This window comes from Neopelma chrysocephalum, unplaced genomic scaffold (genome assembly GCF_003984885.1).
Source record: "Neopelma chrysocephalum unplaced genomic scaffold, ASM398488v2 Primary Assembly neopelma1_42, whole genome shotgun sequence".
NCBI lineage: Eukaryota > Metazoa > Chordata > Aves > Passeriformes > Pipridae > Neopelma > Neopelma chrysocephalum.
In genome coordinates this window covers 9,380,424-9,401,385 of record NW_020897700.1, presented here as the reverse complement: position 1 = coordinate 9,401,385, position 20,962 = coordinate 9,380,424, and the positions used below count along the sequence as shown (strand labels likewise).

Genomic DNA, 20,962 nt, shown 5'->3' with positions numbered 1-20,962 from the left:
GAGTTAGGGAGGAGTGAGTGAGTTAGGGAGGAGTGAGTGAGTTAGGGAGGAGTGAGTTAGGGAGGAGAATGCTAATGCAGACCATATAAGAAGAAAAAAGGGAGGTACTAACCAAATAAGGGATTACTAAATAATGAGTTATTGCAATGCGACACTTATGAACCAATCAGGGAGAAGGGCATAAACTGGGATACTTCAGAACACTGAGGATTTTTATAAAACCCGGGGAATAGGGTACAATAAAGGGTAAAAATACAATGAACATTGAACATGAACACAAATGCAGAGTCTCAACAGTCCCATTCATCATCTAAAGACAGAAAAGGTGTTGTCCTCAGGGGTCCCGCAGATCTCTTCACATATATCTATTTCTTTTTTCCACTGCTCATAATCAAACCTCTCCTGGTCTCCCACAGTTCATAGTTTTCCTCTAGCCCTTTTCATGGAAGAGGAGACTCTTCAATGTCTTTGACTATGGAGCCTGTTGAGACTCTAGTAGAAAATAGGGGTTTTTTGAGACAAACATTACTATGCCTAAAAAGAAACTGGAGAATTGTGGTATATTAATAGCAAAGTTGTATATGTTATGCAGGCATTTTCTTTACCAAGAAATAGTGTAAATAACATCCATGAAAAAATGCTAGATGCATTTTTTCATCTGTTTGGCAGTAACCATTTCAATTTGAAAATGAAACAGCGGTTAACACTTAACAGTGCACTTACAATGGGTAGAGAAGGTTTTCTGAGTTATTGCTAGTGATACATAAACTAATCTTGTTGTTACTAAATTTCTTTCTCCATTGTGATTAGAGAATGAAAGATAATTTAGCTATTCTTTTGATTTCTCAAGATCAGCTGACTTGAAATAGTATTTGACAAAAAGAAACTTCTGGTTTTTTGCAGGGTTGGGTTTTTTGCAGGGTTGTGCTACTGGTTTTCAAACATTGGCAAAGCTACTTCCCCACTTGTGGCATATGACACTATCTATGTTTTTAACAAACTTTCCTCCCTTTGCTGGTTTATTCAGTGTTTTCAGAGCAATATGTTATACTCCCAGTTTCATGCTTGGCTTGGAAACCTGTTTAAAACTTGAAAATAAGCAATATTCATTCATACATCTTGAGGTTTTTTTATCTACTTCTACTGCGAGGTTTCTTAGAGTATTATGTCTGAGTAGCTATATATGTAACTTGTAGGTATATAGTGTATGGTGTATGTACTTAAACATTTATTTATATGTTAGTTTCTTGCATAAGTACTCAGCATGTGTTTTTCTTTACCAGTTGAAGCAGGGCTAGAAATCTGTCCTGTAAAATATAAATATCTGTATTTCTGCAACATTTGTATTTCTTATTTGTCCAGTGAGTCTTAGTCTGACAATGCAGCAGAGATGTATTTTGTGTACTGAATGTAAACAATTTTTGGATGCTTCAAAGCATCAAGATTTTTAAGCTGAGGAGTTCAGACAAAGAAAATCAATTGAACAAAACCTTTGCTTAAGATTAGTTCTTGATGCTGTGATTCTAAGCAGAAGGTCTGGTAACTTGTATGTAGAATTACAATCCTATAATAAAATCAGGGCCTGCAAGTTTTGCCAAGTTTTTTAGTAAGTAAATATTTGGCAGACTCTGTCATTTGATGTTGAAGAATGTAAGAGGTAGCAGACATGTAAAATTGCAGCAGGTTTTAAAGCTGTAAAGCTGCTTCAATGGAAATAAAATGTTTTAAATCACAAGATATGGTATGCACATCCTTATAGAACATTTAAATATAATCATATTAGGATGTTTTTTTTATGTGCTCTGTAATGATGTGCATATGATGCATTGTTGTGATTTAAAACATTTAAATCTTCATTTATTCTTTTATCTTCCTAGGTTTCTTTTTTTATTCTGAGTTTCCTGATCTCAGTAATAAAAGGCAGCTTCTGCTGCTCTGTTTTCTTTTTTTTTTTTTTTTAAAGACAAAGTTTTGGCAAAATGATGCAGTACTTTTGGATTTACAAGCCCACTTGTTAAGATGGCCTCTGCTTAATTCATGTAAGAACTGGAAGACTGGAGAGCACTCTCCTGATTTCACTTCCAACCCATGTGAAGGACATAACAAACGTTCATAGACCATAAATAGTTGTCATATGAGTTACATGAAGCTTAGAATGTAGATCTGTTTTCCAGGCTTAGATTTAAGCATCCCCTAATATTTGACCAATATCTACATAGTAAAAAAAAAAAAAGTTACAAAAATTTGCATTAGTTAAGACTTCTTTCTTAACAAAACAGTATTGTCCTACTGTTTTAGTTTTGAGTACATTGATATGTATGACATTGATAATGTCATTCTGTTTTCTCATTACCCATTTTTTACTGTTATATCATTATATTAATATATGTTTGTTAACCATTTATATCATAAGTGTTTCCTGTGATGGCAATTTAGTTTTTTTCAGATATTATGCATATTCTGTCAAATCTTCAGTTTGAGAGAAGCAAGGAGATGATCTAGAAACTGCTTTGGCTCTGAGTAGAAACTTAGGCATGGACTGAGTTGCTAGTTAGTCAGATGCTTATAGAGTCTTCAGTTTTGGTTTATTTATGAAATGTGCAGCACCAATTATAGTTGATATGTGCTGACAAGTGGTATTTTCGCTTTACAATTCTATCTAGTTAGGTAATTTAAATAAATAGGTAAATGTACTCAGTACCTGGAGTGAGGTAGCCTGCCTGCTGCTTTGCTTTCTAAGAGTTGGCTTAGGTTGTTCAGTTCATAACAATTTTAAATGTCATGTCTGTAAAAGGCCTGATATAAAGTCCTCCAGTGAAGGAACATTTTTATCATGAATTGTTTGGTAGTGAAAAGAGAAGATAGTCAATGTTAGACCTTACTCATAGTCTTTTTCATAGTAGTTATTAAGAAATTACATTTGAGATTGACCTAAGTCATAATAATGATGACTGCTGTAAGGAACTCTGTGCAGTCTCTATGTGCAGATATTATTTCTTTCTTTTTCTTCTCCTTATATAACCACTATATTTCTACAAATCTTTCATCCAACTGCCTGCCCTATCCTTTTATTGTGGACATTTTTCTACACATCTCTTAAAAAATAAAAGAAGGTGTGTATTTGTTCATTTCTTATGAGACAAGACCCTTGCTCTCTCGAGTCCCTCTCACAAGGGTCACTTCTTGGCCATTTGCTCTTTCTTATATACTGTGTCTAAATTATGCTGCTAACTGACAGTTCTATGCTTGTGATTTTCAGCTGTACATATTTCTTGACACCTTTAATGACTCTTCTCTGGGTTTTTTGCCTGCTGGTGTTGACTTTCCCTCTAAATACTTCGCATGGATGTGTTTCTCTTGAGGACAAATCAACTGTTCTTTTTGTATAGTTGCTATTTAGACTTTCTGTGAATAACCTTGGTAGCATGTTTGATCCTGAACTTCTCAAATGATACTTCTCCTCTACTTACAAATATGATTTAATATATATATAACACTGGCATTTTTTTTAGTACCTTGTGGTCTGAATTTCCTGTCTTGGCAGTTTCATTTCTCTCTGTCTCTTCTTTGTTTCTGTATTTCCAGCATATGAAAGAAGCATTAATTCTTCTTCTGACTATTCTATAATTTGGCTGGCTTCCAATCAAATTCAGGGATCAATATACTGTCTCTTATATTTTGCTTTCGGTGTTTTCCTTTCATTTTAGCACTGATTTTAGTTACACGAGTAAAAGGTATTTTAATAGGAGCTCTTGAGTAATACATATTGCTTGAAAATAATTTTTGGGCTGTCATGTTATTTGGGCGAATAATTTTCTTAAAACTTAATTTTGAAGTTGTTTGCAGTTGTTTTCATTGGTTAGATTTTCAAGTGTATGTATGTTTACTGTGATTCATACGTGACATTGCATACAGTCCTTTTGGAGAATAACAAAAAACCAAACTCCCTCTGCTGTGATGGCTATTAAGAGTATTTCTACACTACCAAGTCTAATGCTGAGGCTGGTTGACCGATTTAGGCAGACTTTAAAACGTGCCGGTTCTAGGGGTCTGGTGGCTAAGAATATAAAGCACTTATTGCCTACTGCTTCTACGTTTCTCTGTATAAAGTTTCAAGATACCTGAATCCACTTTGGGCAGGATGCAAGTGTCTTTCATCATTCTGTTCCGTATAAGCACTTCTGAAGCTATAGACATTTTGCTGGAACAGTCTTGTAAGACTTATGCATGTTTTGCTCACTGAACTGCCTAGGAAGACTGCTTAAATGGCTACTGCGGTGACTATTCACAATTAAGCCTGTGGCTGATTTTGTTTTGACTTTAAATCAATGTTTACTCCACTCGTTTTCACCCCTGAAGTTTCTTTGCTCGGGATGATCTCTGCATTACTGTTGCAGGTATCTTTCAGATCTAAGACAAAAAGCAAATATTTTGTAAACAGCTTTGATTTGTTCCGGTATCAAAGAAGACTATTTGAGATCCAGTCTACAAACTCCTCATGACTGCTTTGTGCACTGATTTGTACCCCTTTCAGTGTCTTCTCTAATTTAAAATTAGTTCCCAACTTGCATTTCCATTCAAAGAGTCAGTCTGCCTGACCAAGAGGTATTTATATGGGGCTGTTGGGAGCTAGAAGCTGATGCTTTTTGTGGAAACAAGACCTTGCCTGTATGCAGTGCAGTGGAAGCTGCTAGCTTGCACCACAAGCAAGGTGTGAGAGGCAAGGAGACAATTCCCAAGCTGTGTTGCTGTGTGATAGCCATAGAGGTGGATGGCAACAAAAGCTCTAGCTCTGAACTTGAGTCTTACCTATATTGACAGCGTTTCAGCTCTCACCATCTCTCATCATCTGTAGAGCTGATATAATGTTCCTACCATCAGATTCCAGCCAAAGAAAGTGTGGGGTTTTTTTCCAAATGTCAAGGGTTGAGGCACTTTGGAGATTGTTGAATGCAGGCAAATTGTTCATTAGCGTGTTGTTGCTGGCTACAGCTGCAGAACTTGAAAAGAGGTGATCGGTTATGCAAAGGTCAGAGCCTATTTGGAGGCTTGTGTTTGTTTCAGTCAAAATGTTTTAACTTCAAATGTGAACTAAGGAAAACCAGTTCCTTCCAAATTGGTGTTTACACATCGTGATAAATTCAGTTAGACTTCACTGACTGACCAGGGAGTAGCTCTGAAAGGTATTATGTTTTGAAGTTAATTCTGTCTAAACAGTTACAAAATGTTAGCAAATTTTCAAGTACAAAAGACAAATTTTTACCCAGAAGACCTTAAAGTCTCTTACTTTATTTGAAAGTTTAAAATTTAATTTTTTTGTTGAAACATTTTTCTACTTGAATATTTTGTCTATCATATATAGTATTTCAATATTTTAGGAGTATGCAGAGATCTGGAGGGTTTCTTTTCAGATGTAATTTAGTATCTTCTTAACAACCACAGTGCAGGCAAGTAATTGTTAGGAGAAGTTATTGTTGGGATTAGTCTTCTGAGTTGCAGAATGAACGTTCTCCTTTTAAATGAAAACATAGTTTAAGCATTTTAACAGAGATTCTGCGAGGTTCTAGTGATAATTTCTTTATCATTTAGATATAAAGGCAAGAATAATAAGATATCCTTAAGAACTGTCTTGGAATAGAAGTTGGGGATCAAAAATTTATGGCTTAATCAGAGTATGAAATTGTGATGCCTCTGTCAGTGTAGGCATATATTTATTATTTTCATTAAGCTCACCTTAATAATGACTTGTAGTAGAAATAAAATTTTAGGATTGATATATGACTAAGATTAAGTTAGTTTCTTATTATAATCTGGAATATTGTTTTATGTTGACTTCACATTTTGGTGTAAGGGGAAAAAAAAACGTTTTATTCTGTTGTTACTATTGGTCTAGAATGGGATGTTATACATGTGAATACTCATCTAGAGAGGAAGTGGACTGTGGTTAGCTGAACACCTCCCTTATTCTTTTGTGGAAATTGATTTCTTTTGCTCGGTGACAGCCCTTTTTTGTTTCTGAACTAGATTTCCCCCCCCTCCCATTGCTGAGTTTCTGGCTTGTACTTGTGGAAATGCAAGTTCTTTTCTCTCCTAATTCTTCATTCTTGCTCTTTCCCTAAGATGGTTGCTCTGACAATCAAGGCAGCACATCATACACATCAAAGTAGTCCCCTCTTACTGTCAGACTTAGATAATAGTGCTGAATGCTCAGCTTCCTTGGCTACTTGCCTTGCTCATTCATAACCAGTGTGTTCTCTGTCCTTGGGAACATGTTCTCCCTCCTTCTGGTTTGTAGGTGGCAGGGTTGCAAGTATCAAGCTTTGCTACTTGCCATCACTTTGTCATCAATACTGTAAGCAGTCTTCTCAGCTCTAGAGAAGCCGCTGCTGTGCTTCACTTTCTACTACACGGGCGAGAGATTTTCCTACAGCAAGCAGCTGTGTATGTTGCATGTGTTTCCATCTGCTGGAAGATGCTGTCATAAACATTATCACTGTAGAAGTGTCCAGCAGCTGTGCTCGCAACAATCCTCAGGCTTTGGCAGGTGTTACTTGGAGCACTCTTAGCAAAAGACACCCCAATGTTTTTCACATTCACAAAGTTAAAAGTGCTAAATGGCTGTGACCTCCTGGTGGAGGCTGATGCGGCTGGCATCCACACCTGGCCATCTGGGATCTGCAAGTAAGTAAGAGGGATAAACCTTCTCCAGTCCGGACAAAAGAGTGCCAGTAATCTTAAGAGTTCTTGCTGCCTGCTTGTGACCAGGATCAGTGACTACCAAACACTTTGTGTTGATATTAAGATTATTTTCTTTTTTCCTGGAAGGCATAAAACTTCTATTAAGGGGTAAGGAACTTGGAAGATACTTGTTTTTCATAGTTATGCTATAAGACATTCATAAGTAGTTTTTTTTTCCTTTGTGCTTTCTTGCTGCCATACTTGGTGTGAGTCTTATGCAAGAGACTCACACAGACTCCTCAGCAAACTTCATACAGAATATAAATGTAGCAATATCCATAGTGATGTAATATTTCTAGTGTATTTATTAATAAAGAATAACAAAATATTTTTATTAAACTAATGGAACAATCTGTAAGATTGGGGAAATTGAGAAAATAAATATGCAATGTTTCTCACTTAGTCTGTCTAGGCATCCTTTGCCTAAAGACTGCAGTAATATTTTGCTAAATTGTTCATACAAAATAGACATCTCTGAAGAAGTGTTGCTTCAGATGAGTGTTCTTCTGAGTATTCATGAAATGAAGAAACTAGAACTAATACTTTTCACACTGATGAAATTCTACTTGGTCGCCCAAATCTAAGAACTGTTCATTTCAGAGGGATAGAACACATGTATTTCTCTTAAACCATAGCCTTCTATATGTCCATTTCAATGTCATTTCTACTTGAAACATATTTAAGCAGGGCAAAGGAGATAGACCTGTCCTCTGTCCTTTAGTTATCTTGCACTGAATTTCTCTTTTAAGCTTAAAGATTTGGTTTTAAAAGCTCTCCCCAAAGTTCAAGATGCATTTTACAGAATATTGTTAAATAGATGAAATCCAAATGCAAATAGATTTTTGTTGAGTTGTGTTTGATTTATTTTATTTTTAGTATGAGCAGTTTTTCTATTAGTAGTAAAAATAACACAATACTGGAAAAAATATTGAAGCTAGGGTAGATGGCGAGATAGAATGTATCTGAGCAGAAAGTTAACCTTGCGGCAAACAGACATTTCACAGCACTGTTTTCTATCTTAGAAGTAGTAATTAATACAGTGAATTCATCAGAATATCTTACTTAGAGCTATGGCTATGATTGGCTCTTTCAAGCTAGGTATTCCTAAGAATCCAGCACTTAGATATTGAATTTTTTTTTTATTCTTACACCGTTCTCAAAATTAAGATTGATTTTACTTGCCAGCATGTGACCTTTACAAATCGCAACAGTACTTTATCACTTGATCCTTTTTCTGAGGAAAATCTACATAGATAACACAGGTCCCATTTATTATTATCTTGGAATCAATACATTCCTTGTAAAATTCTCTACTTTACAGAGGTTGCTGTAAATAAAAATGTATAATATGGAAGTGATTTCTTTAGGACAGTATTTGTGAACATAAGATTTGATAAGTATACAATATTTGAAACAAACCACAGTTAGATTTGAAGAGTCAGCTATTATGAAGTTAAAAGCAGTAGATTTTGTTTTGAAAGTGTATAGATGGAAATATCTTTTTAGTGGATATGATAGCTATTTTTATTCTGTATACCTCAAATAATGTGCAAAAAATTGTAAACCGCTAACATTGCGTGTTAGATAAATATGCTTTTCAAGCTAAACAAAACACTTTCTGCACATGAACAATCTTCACTTACCTATAGGTTTTCAAACTTTCTTCAGTTTTATCCTGAGTCTTCATTAGTTTTCCTGAGTTTATCCAGAAAAATTAGTGTTTTGTAACTATTATTAATAGCCTTAATAGAATGTTTAACCATGTTTGTTCTTTTGTATACACTGGTATGTAAGAGAATGGAGACAACCTAAATAACTTGTCACCACCAAAAGATACCCTTCTCTGACCTGTGCCATTTCTTTCACTCCTCACACCAGCTCTGGAACTAAGCATGGTGAGATGCTTCAGCTCACTGCCCCTATATGGTTTGAACCTGTATGAGTGGAGGAGCTCTCAAAAATGGTGTTTGTAATTGTAATGGTTTTGAGTCTAGGCCTTCCTTTCTGACAACCAGGAAGGAAGGAAGGAAGTATTCCATCCTATTCCTTTATGTGATCAAACATATAAATATACGGAGAGAGAAGCCTCTTCCTTTTTTCTCTTCCGGCGAGGTTTGGAGACAGCAGACTCCCGCGGCAGGTCTCGCTCCCGTGGAGGAGCTGAGGCCTGCTCGGGCCTACGGGGCCTGTTGTTTCTGCTGATCCGGGGTCCAGTAGCGTGGCAGTGGCATTGAGTGTGATTGTGCTATCTCAGAGAAAGTATTAAGGTTTTCTTTGGCTAGTTCTTTTTGTTTTGTTTTGGTTTTGGTTTGGTTTGGTTTTTTGTTTGTTTTTTGTTTGTTTAAGGTTTTGTTTGTTTTTGTTTTGTCCCTTTTCCTTTTCCCTTTTTTGTTTTCGGGTGTTGGGAGTTTCTTTCTTATGTGCATATAGTTGTTGTAATTGTATATAAATGTAATATAAGTGTAAATATATTTATATATTGCTTTAGCTCTCTCTTTAGTTCTCTTGTTTTGTTTTTTTTTCTTTTCCCTTGGTTCTGGGGCGGGGGGGTAGCTCTTGCGGTGGGGTTTGGGAACTTGGCAGGGAGCCAGCTCCAAACCACCACAGTAATGGTGGTAATCTACTTACAGTAAGGTCAAAGTTATGAAATTTTCCATTTTTCAAATTTTTTTCCCAACCACCTTCTTGCTACTTGCGTAACTTGCAACTCTCCATAGGATAGGACCTTATTTTAAGTGAATGTGTGAAGCCACTGGGTTTTTTTCCCTCACATACTGCCTCTGTGGACTGATGAAAAACAAACCCAGCAAAATCAGTTGGCTGATTTTCTAGCTCATCCTGACATACAGCTACTAGATAAAGCACTGCAAAGTACGGATTGGATAGAAGGGAGTGGATACCACTTTTGGCAGTGTCCTTTTGATAGTTTGAATTAAGAAATGCTGCAGCTTTTGCTACTGGGATTTTCTAAAATAAAAGCATAAGAACAAACATACTGGTGAGGCCCAGCATTCAGCTGGTTTACTGTCCTGTTTCCTTCTGTGCACATATATGAAAAGATATGAAGAAATCTCTATTTCTTTAGTTGTAAGAGACAGTGAATAGTTATATCTTCAGTCTCATTTAATTTCTTTTTTTCCATGTTTTATGAGGTTTTCAGCACAACTCTCTGTGGGACCTTTCTCCATAGAGGAAGCATTTATTTGTACACTATTTTGCTATTACCTGTCTGTTAATTTCTCTTTGGGAATATTTTCCCTGTTACACCACAGCAACTTAGATTTTTGGATCCTATCTTTCAAGGAACCGTATCAAATGTCTCGTCTTACTTCTGTAAAAAAAATTTCTTCTAGAAACTTGAAAGATATAAGAGAGCTGTAAAAACAGTAGAGTATTCTTGACTGAATCAATGGAATATTATATGTATATCTTGTGTGCATGTGTAGATAAACAAACCATTTCTTTACCATTAATTAACCATTCATACCTTTACCATTTCTTGACAACTACTCTTCAAAAATCTGAATTTGATTATTGTAATTCAAGAAACTACAGAGCTGCTTTGAAGTTTAAGACCTGAACCTTTTGTCTCTGATGCAGCTGTCTGACAGACGTCTCCAGGGCATTGTTTTCAAATGTTATCAAATTGTTGGGTCAATGAAAAAAAAGAGTTCTTCCATGGGGTGAATTCAGACTTTTCCGTTAGTTGGTCTCTATGCTTGTGCTTTTATTGTATTTATATTCTTATGACTCCCTAAGTTTTCAGTTTGGAGAAGTTAGAAGACAACATTTGTAAAACTAGGGATGAAAAAAGTCCTGTACCCTTTTGTAATTATCTTACTGTTCCTGTTTTTCATCCCTTTTTTTTCCCTAAGTAGTCTTGCTGTGTGTATGAAGTAGATTTTCCTAATGTTATATTATAATCTTAGAAGATCTGCTAAGATAAACATTGTAAAATATTTGTTGTTGATCACAACATTTTGAATGAAGAAAAAAATTTTTACGTTTTTTCATTTACCAAAAATACTCAGGGCCAGGTAGCTGGTCTTGTCTTCAACTCTATTTTCAACAAGCCAGTAGAAAACCTTAAAAGTCACCTTTTACCCCCAGTATGACACACGGTAGCTATACCCAGGGTGTTAATCTTTTCAGAAAAATGGGATTATTCAGATCATTTGCCTTGCAGGGAAAGTTTGGAAACCACTAATGAGAAGATATATGTTTTTGTAAATTAGCAAGCTTTATATGACAAGTAGTGAGGGATATTGAATTCAGCAGCCTTTAAATGAAAGACACCTTCTTAACAAATCCATTGGGTTCTATGCCTGTAACTTATGCCTGAAATCTTTATCCCCCTTACCTGAGTTAAATTCACAGGTTAGCAGTGAAACCAGAAGAGTACATGGTGTGGGAAGAGGTGTAGGAAGAGAGAATGCTTGCAGCCCCTTTGCTGTTAAGCTTGGTTTTGGTGTTTTTGGGTTGTAGCAAACCTTGACCTGCTATAGAGGAAGGGAGGGAAACCCTTTGCTTCCTCCAGCAGCTGCTGCGGGCTCCTGCTGGAAGAAAAATCAGTGCAGAGGGTGTATAAATTGGCAAAGATTCCAAGACTGGAAGAGACAGGCTTATTTTGGCACATAAAGGTAAATTTTTATATATTTAAATTGTTTACATTTCCCAAGAGAGTGATTCAAGCCGTACTCTACACATTGTATCTTTTAGTGAAGGTTGTGATTTGTGCTTGTTTTCTCTGTTTGAAACACGAGTTTCAAAGCATTATGCACCAGTGGGGCTTCACTGACAAGTATTTTTTACACTAAGTAAGCTTGCTGTTATGTGTTCTTTATGTAGTTTGTAATGTAACTTCTAAAAAAAAAGAAAATTTGCCATAAATCTTAATCTGTGTTGTCTATTAGGTTTGCTTTGTTGTCATGTAAAAGCATATTTGGAAGACTCTTGAGAGGCACCATATGAACCTGAACAGCCAGATATGAAAATATTAGGGGTTTTGGACATTTTCATACAATCCAGTTCAAGACTTTTTTGTACAGAGTGCACAGCTGCATGTGGATTGTAAATTATTATGGTAGGCAATTAAATAGCCATAAAAGAAACAGCTATGGTAATTATAGATAGCATCCATACACTATGTTACAAACAATGCTTTTCTTAATACTCATCACAAATTCTAAATTCTGACTAATCGCTCTCAGGTGAGTTGTCAAAGCTTATTTAAAACTGGAATGCTGGAATGCAAATTATTTGACGAGCAAGACAAATTTTTCACAGTGATATTTATACATGTGTGCAACCTTGAAAACTGCGTGTGTGATTTTGTTCCAGACATCCAACTCTGCAAAGTAGTAAGATTAAGCATATATGTAAGTATTAGCAGGTTTAGCGGCATATGGCTGTGTACACACTCCAAAAAATCCATTTGTTATCATTTTTATTTAATGCCTGTTTTCCTCTGAGCCTGGACCATAGTGCCCTCTTCCTCCCTTCTCCACCCTCCAATAAAAATTAATGAACAGGCTTTTTTACTACTACCAGTAAAGCTTAATGATCTTAGTAGAAAGAGACAAGCAATTCGCAGTTTGAACATATTAGGAGGAGACAATGGGAATCTCATAAATAACAAATACAAGTATCTTTTTAAGATTTCATGTTGATAATGCATTCACTGAACACACAAACTTTAAAGCAAGTACCAATGCAAATCTTTCATGTAGGTGTTTTCCATCATTCATCAGTGTTTTCATGTTAATTCAAAATTTAGGAAAGAACCTTAAACTGAGATGCTTTAATGGGTTTGATTCATTCTGACAGTTGTGTATATTTTCGAGATATTTCTTACATGCAATAATTTGAGTATAAAAACTACAAACTGTATCAAAATTGATAGTACCTTACATTAATATTTCTGTTGTTTGCACTGGCTGTGTTTTAACAACAAATTAGAAATATTGAATTTTTTTTCTTAGTATAATTTGCATCAGCGATTGTTTTGAGGCATATAATACAATAAACAAATTGTTCCTGGTAGTCTTTAAACCAATTCCTTGTTTACAGCTGAAGATAAATTCTTAGCTCTCCATTTTTTTTTTTGCCTTCCTTTTTCTTCATGGTGTGCCATGAAGATTATTGGTAGTAAGCAACTCCAGCAAAAAATTTCATGTTCATGAGCACTGGTTATCAGTGTTCATCTCAGCAGCCCAGAGGACAGGGTTCTGAAATGGACAGTGAAACCTGGTGGTACAAATTTATTTGAATTAATTAGATTGAATGAAATGTCTCTTTTGCTCTGCTGCTCAGTTTTCTTTTACTCTTCACCAGTGGAAGTGTAAGAAACTGAAACATTTGACTCTTTCCAATGTGGAAAATCACCAACAATTTTACAGAGCACAGTGATGTTACTGGTTGTTATTGGCTTGAGACAAAACAGTGGGATAAGAGTTATTTCAAATTCTTAGTTAAAAGTCTTGGTCGAAGTGGGAGTTACTGTGCCTGTTGATCAGTTGAATGTAGTCTATATTGGCCTTACCTTATGTTTTTTTGTCCCTTGTTTATAAAAGCTAAATAGCTGCAGTAATTTGCTGAACCTACAGTATGAATTTCTAGGTATGTCTCCTGTGTGCTGGTTGTCTTGCTCTGTCATGGCCTTTTTGGGAAGGGGGGGGGTTGTTTTGTCCTGAAGAGTCAGGCTGGTTTCTAAGACTTCAGTATTCATTTAAGAGGAGAAGGAGCAGCCTCGAGTCTCAAGTGGTACTGGGGGGAGGGAGTGTTTAGATTGGATATTAGGACAAATTTCTTCACCAAAAAGGTTGTCAAGAACTGAAGCAGACTGCCCAGGAAAGTGGTTAAGTCTCCATCCCTGGAGATGTTTAAAAGACTTATAGATGTTGCACTTTAAGGACAGGTTTTTGTGGTGGACTTGGCAGTAGGCTTACAGTTGGACTCGGTGATCTTAGAAGTTTTCTCGAACCTAAATGATTCTATGATTCTACAAGTTGTGTGCCTAAGGAGAACCTACTGCTACCTCCGTAGATAGCAGCTCATATTACTCCCACTTGTAAGTGCAGTAGCTGCTCTGTTAATTGGTAGGAGAGTAGCCTAACAATCCACAGTTTCTTCCTGTCTGTCAAATACACAGGCAGCATCCCTGTTGGGTTTTTGTTGATTGGTTGTTTTTTTAATTTTTGTGAAATTGAGTGGTTGTGAGTGAAGGACACTTGGGAGAAAGGTTACCCTCTTCAGGATAGAGAGCTGCTTTTCTTTCTGCTGAAGCCTGAGAGAGGAGTTCATTGATCTCAATAATGAAGACATTGAAAAGACCTTCAGCAAAACCAGGGAGACCAAATTTGACATTGTGATATATCTAAAGTTATTTGGTGAGAAAGAAGGAAATGGGGAAAAGATGTCAGGTTACAAACCACAACCTGCTAGACCTTACTTGAACATTGGGGATTGTGGAGGGGTTTAGTTTGTTCCCTGGAGAGGGGGTTTGGGTTTTTTTATAGATTTTACTTTTACTTGAGAGGGAAAGCATCGGAGTCTTTCATTTACCATTAGGTGGTCATCTTTCTTGATCATTTAGTTAATTTCAGCCAGAGGAAGAAAAGAATTAGATGGGTAAAAATACTTAGGTGCTATGCTCTGCTGTATTACTAGGATTTTTTTTTTGGTATCAAAGAATACTCTAGCTTTCCTCATGGTTAAACACAAACCTGTGGGTCAGTGCAGCAGCCTTCAATTGGGTGCATGTTAGAGTTCACTACAGTGTCAAGTTAAAGTTTTAACTCATCATCTTTTTTGGAAGATGAAGCATTCACTATAATACAAATCCTTTGCATATACCTTTAAAATAAGATTTCTTGGCAAAAAATGGTTATAATTTAAGTGAAGGCAGGAGAAGACTCAAATAAATAGTAATTAATCCCTGAAACACTATATTGCATGAGTCTGTTTTGCTCTGACAGATACCATTTTCAAATAAAACTGCATATTATATGTGTATATATTGACAGCCTTCTAGTGCACTTGTTAATCATAAGATTAAAGAGGAAGTGGCGTTGAATTTACAGACTTGTCAAAAAGGCTTGGAGTGGTGTATTCTCAAGTGTTAGTCTTTGGGAAACAGGCGTTTGTAGTGCTCATATTTGTGTTTAAGACATGTTTTTCAAGTACCATTGTTTCTGTGCATCACTACCAGATTGCCCAGTTACAATACGTATGCTGGCATCTGTCTATTTTATAATTAAACATAGGCCTGTATATCAAGTATCTGAAATAGCTACAGCGAATGTGAGTCCTGGTACTGGGTGTGTAACCGCTGAAACTTGTCATTCCTTTGTGCTCCTGTTATTTCTGGAGTCTAAGCTAAACAGACTAACTGCTGCTAAGAAGCTGTCAGGGGATGCATGTCAAACACTAGGTGTATCATGCGATCGGACCAGTGCTGGGATAGAAAAGTCAGTTGGAAAAGGAAAAAAAGTGACCTTTTTCTCTCAACATTGTCTTTACACTGAAAGGAACAGATGAGTTTCTGAATTATTCACAATACTGAAAGCTTGTAATTGTTAGCAACGGTGGCAGCAGCAGAGTATTGAGACAGGCTGGGTTTTTTGTAAAATGCCTGATTCTGAAGCTCATCAAGGGATTCATTTCACAAAACAGTCTCTGGGAATATGAGTATTTAAGATCTGTGGGAGCAAGGGCAATTTCTTCCAAAGAAATATTTTCTTCTTATTTTTGTAAGGATCTGTGTTGAAATAAACATTAATATTAGTTACAGGTCTTATGCAGTAATGGAACAAAGAAGCTCTGGGAAAAGGGTTTGCTGTTTCACTGAGTAATCTCCAGGAGTTGGTTACAGTGTTAAAAAAGCAGATCTTTTAACCCATACTGTAATTATTAGACATATAAATTACCTATCCATCTAAATGAATAAACCAATTCCCATAGTAGCAAAATGTACTCCAAACAAAAACAGATGGTAAGACTGTCTTGGTTATAACTGATATTTGGTGGAAGGTAAGGCTTTTCTTGATGTCATGCATAGTTTTGCCTGCTTAAAATACAGACTGTTTATAGTTTCCTTGAAGCAGTTAGCTTCTAATGATACAGTGGTTAAAGTTCTTTTGTTCCAGTAGATCAAATTTAATACTATATTCTTTAAAGTTTCTTCTCCTTTTTAAATTCTGAAGTGTATTGATGCTTATTATTATGAATCTGGAAAGCAGGCAGTTGGATGCAGAGTGTAATAATTATGCCGTGGTTTAACATGTCATTAGTGTCCAATGACAAACAATCATCAGTCAGATGCTATTGCCCAAATGAGAGCTTGTGTGGCAGCATCTATTATCATCATTACTCTACTGCATGTTACTAAAGACAAAGGTTTTGCATATGCAGAGAGTAAGGGAAAAGCAGTGGAAAGTGACTGGAGAGTTAAGTCTACAGCTCTCAGGAAAACATGTTTTTTAAAATCTTCCAAAGCTTTTACAGTTCTCCTTTGCTTTTAAAAACTGTTCCTCATGGATGAGAAGGTGCACTTTGTTGATCAATTCAGAATCTACTTAACTTAAAAGGACACATGCCATAGGTAAAGAACTAACAGTTTCCTAGTAGTCTAGTTAATATTTTAACAATCTAATAGTCCATGGAATGTAGAAAAGCATCTTTAATAATAACAACTTAAGATTTTTAAACGGAACTTCCAAGTGCCTGCTATTTTTTATGTTAATTGTTCCTCTGGGTTGTAAGAGTAGAAATAAAATGGTGAGGGGGGGTTGTTTCCATGAAGTCACCAGCATTCCCTGCCCTCCACCATGGAGTGTTCATGATGGGTCTGGCATCTTGATCATGGTCCACTTGGGGCTATTTGTATGTGCTTTATTGTAGCCTGCTTTGTTCACATCAGTTCCCAGCCTGGGTTTTGAGGGTTGCTCCAAAGCTTTCCCCAGCCTCAGGTGACACAAAGGGTTACCAATGTTACCCAGTGATTACCGCAGGGTGTCAGACATTCCCTCTGTATTTTCAGGTTCAGGCCAGGCAATAATTGCTCGACCACCTGGCAGCTGTTAAAACCAGCTCGAGTCAAGAGAAGCTCAGGCACTCTCGAGACCCTGTGCTGACCAGTCAGTATAAAGCCTCTGGCCTTTCACCAGCATTGGCAAGAATTGTATTTATTAAGCTACTTCATATACAATTAGATTAAAGCTTTCTGAAATCATGTGCATCTGGCTTTTATTTTCTGTCTGAGGGAACTGTGTCAGCCAATACTACCAAATGCACTCAAAAACAGACTGAAGTCATAGCTGCAGGTCAGAAACTTCTTATTTAAATCTGGATAAAAAGATCCTTTTTTTTTTTTCTGTAGTGGTAAAGCAAAGATGATACGAGCAATAAGCTAACACTGTGCTGCCTGCTTTTTCAAACCCTATCAGACTCCTTGTTGCTCCCCCTGCCTCATGACCCTCCTGTGTGCTGCACCAAGGCCCAGCTTCAGTGGGAGAGATGTGGGATGATCCCGGGGGTGCTTGAGCCCATTCAGTTGTGGAGCACTGGAGCACAGAGTTGGTCCTCTTGGATGAGTATTTAAATGAGGGCACCTGCAAAAGGGAGAGGAGGGAAGGGATCTCTCTTACAGTTGCTATTGCTCTTCATCTTGCTTTTTGAAAAAACAAGGAAAGGTGTTCTATTTGATTTTTTAAATTTGTTTTAAGTAAATTGTAAGCTTAATTTCTGGTAAGCATCTGCCGAATCCAGTTTGCTTCCTCTTCAGTCGATAGGGAGAACATAGACTCCCTGAAAAGACTCGCAAGTCTTTTTTTCCTGTGGTTGCATGAAAACCCAGACTATAGAATTTTATCACCAGGATTCTTGCAAACAGTACTTTGCGACTCTGAACTATGTCTCTTTTGAGGAAGCCAAGATGCTTCATGATTTATGGATAAGGGTTTCAGAAATTCAGTTCGATTCAGAAATTGAGACTGACAGATTGCTTTCGAAGGAAGCTGTATTGTGTCCTGTCACAAGCACAGCACAGACTGAAGTGGTATGCTCAAGTGTTCAGGGCTGACATCGTGGTGAGGTAAGGTAAGGTACTACTTCATTAGTTCCTTATATTGTATCTGTTACTGAGTCACTGTGACACAATCTCTAATTTAACAATTCTGCAGGACAGTCAGTGCCCTTAAATCAGTGTCATGTACCAGCCCATAGTGGTTTTGTTGTTGATAACATGGTTTTGTGAAAGGTAAATAAATGCTTAAATAGGAGGTGGAAGATGCAGCCTCACAGCGATGTTTTTGACTTGCTGATAGGCAGTATTTCTGAGGCGGCAGCTCCTGATAAATCTGGCACCTGTGCCAAAAGCTACTAATTTCTCCCTCAGGTACGCTGGAACATAGCCCTGAGGGAATAACAGGTTAGGAAATACAGTAGCAATATTTCTCTATTTTTAGTGGTGCTGGTTTTGTTTCCATAATAAATTTAATTTTAGTTGAATAAATAGATAAAAGAAATTTGGAGACAATTACAATCTTATGTTTTTCTAGCTTCGAAGTTCACAATGGTACTTTGCACATTTGACTAATTGCTTTGCAACCTAAATTTAAAAGCTTCAACTTTTTTTTTTTCAGTGGGGAAGGATCCCCTGTTATTCTTCAGGGGAGATGGAAGAGAGACTATTTAAAAACTCAACTTATATAGTTATAAGAACATTCCTGCCTTGCCCCTTCCTCCAATGCTCTCTGGTTGTCTTGGTTTGGTCACTTTTACCGTAATTTTGTGAAGAGACAAATTATCAGCATCTAGGTGGTTTGGAATATACTATTGTTGAAGGTGTAGGGGAGTCAGATTAGTTACATGCATTTCCCAAGCTGACTTGACTTAGCTTAGTTATATAGTGGGTTTTACTTTATATTTCAGAGAAGTATACTTCTAATAATACTTTCCCCATGGCATGTCTTTCATGAGTGGTTTCTATTTGTATATATAAAAATTTATTTTTATACGTACATATATGTTCACATTCACAGTTCACTGACTTTGTAGTGTTCAATTAAGCTTTTTAAGCATTAAGGAAACAAGAGCTGCACATGGATTAAGATCTGATGGTTATGTGTCTAGTCATTCCACAGAGCTATAAAATGTCTCTTCACCTTCCCAATCTCTTTTACCTGCTTTGCTCTCCATCAGTATACTTCAAACTCTTTGTGCAAGTCCGTCTTTGTTACAGCTGTACTGGGTGTTTGTGGGTTTGTTTAGTGTTTTTCCTGGATTGTGTTTGCACTGCTTGCTGAGTGTGTGTGTGAGGATTCTTTGATTGCATATACTTAAGTTATACAGAGATCTTAAAAGACATAAAGATATATAAGATTTCCTTTGTCTCTTCCATTCCCCCATATGAGATATAAACTCCTCCAATACCAGCAAATAACCTTTATTAAATCTTTTTATTTCTTACACCTGCTTCTTGGAAACCTTGATTAACTTACAGACAAAACCTTGTATTACTGATCCTACCCAATGGCTTTGTGCAGCTGTGTATGAGGCAGTACGAGCTGTATGAGGCAATCTGTGTATGAATTGGAGGTGTGTAGTAGCACATTCATTGTTCTCAGCTGAATGAAACCTCCCCAGAAGATGAGTGTGTCCAGAAATGATAGCTGAGCAGTCTGAGCCCCTTCATTCACCCTGCTGCCTGTGCTCATCCTTTCACCTGGATGCGTTAAGAGCCTATGATATTAATCAGAACGGCTCCAGTCTCAGAGCTTATCTACATCAGTGGTTTTAAAAGTGCACTCTTCTGTCAGCATCACTGCATCTGCACAATAAATTTTGCTAGCTTAAGCTATGACTTCTAGTAAATTCAACTATGCTGGCAGAACTTTTCAGTACAGGCTGGATTTCTCAGTACTGTGCTTTTTGACGCATGTTGTTCAGCTGTGCAAATACAGAGACAAGATTTTGATGCCACTAAGTTCAAGTCCAGGTATTAGGTGTTTTCTCCTTTTTCTAATGCCTGCATTTCTTCAGTCCTGGACCACCCCTCAGGAGTAGGAGAAAATTATCAATTTTTTTCTGAAAGTTAAATGCTTCTAAGCATTGCTAATGTGGTGGAAAGAACTTTAACTTGGGATTACTACTATGCTATAGAGTTCTTCACTTTAGGAGGGACATGAGCCCCTCTACTCCATTGTGTAGATCAAGGCAACTTCCAGATCCTGCCTCTTCATTCATCCCATGCTCTCTTTCTGTTTCCTGGACAATTCGGCAAAAAGTTAATGCTTGGAAGTGCCTATACTGCAATGAGGTTTGTGTCCTTGAATATACAGTAGGAAAATCACTAATAATTTCATATTAGGTATAAGACCATGCAAAAAATTAATGTTCCACTCTGTGTTTCATATTAAAAAAGAATTAGAAATATTTGAAACGCGATGGAAATTAAAATGGCTGCTCATCCATCCATATAGTCCATGTGGACTTGTCTGAGGCATTTTGACTGTTGCTGTGGGAAAGATTCTCTTCATTGTTCTGCTTGTGTTTTCCATGTCCTGTGTATGAGTGGAAGCCTGCAGTGTTCCCGGCTTTCAGTCTTGCACCTGTGCTTGCTAAACTTACTTGGTAAGAAATAAAATTACATATTGTTTAGTTCTGGTGTAACTGCACTGTGGAACTTCTCTACAAACTCTTATTGGATCTAAAAGGATTTAGTTGGTAATTGTGAATATTATTCAGTTATAGTTAATTGTCCATGTGTTTGGAGACTAGATTTTCACTTATGTTATTAGGAGAGATTTTTAAAGGATGGAAATTGCCCATCCTTTAAAGGTCACCTTCAGATCTGTTCCTGAATTAGAAAGATTTTTAATCAATTATTGTACTAAGAAATTCCTAGTATTATGTTAAGTGGTAATTTAAAGGATTTAAAGAAGCAACTTCCCTCCCCCCTAAAAGCATAATGTTAAGCTGCTCAGTACTTACTATAGAAGCTTGTGCTTATTTTGCAAAACTGGGATCACTTGTCGATAAAGCATTTTTTCGAATTGAGAGTGGTTTCTCTGAGATGTGAGTGCAGTGGGCCAGGTGCTGTCACTGGGTTCTGCCAGCAGCAGGTCAGCTGCATCCTCATGGTCAAAATTTGGTGGGATGTGGAAGCACAGCCAGGTACCTTAACTACAGATAACACACACCAGTGGAAGAGGAGGTCAGCAGG

General features: G+C 36.9%; 1 protein-coding gene across 4 annotated transcripts in view; it reads left to right on the top strand.

Moving 5' to 3' along the window:
• Nucleotides 1-20,962, top strand: part of TENM3 (teneurin transmembrane protein 3) — a 1,346,985-nt gene that overhangs the window by 992,958 nt on the left and 333,065 nt on the right. Inside the window, exon 1 of one of the 4 annotated variants that reach the window (XM_027676662.1) lies at nt 8,610-8,633. The exons of 1 other annotated variant lie outside the window; for it this stretch is intronic. The gene's annotated coding sequence lies outside the window, so the exon portion shown is untranslated. Of the gene's footprint in view, nt 1-8,609; nt 8,634-8,973; nt 9,006-20,962 lie in introns of those variants that run through there. 2 more of the 4 variants (XM_027676663.1, XM_027676661.1) reach the window with 2 other exon arrangements.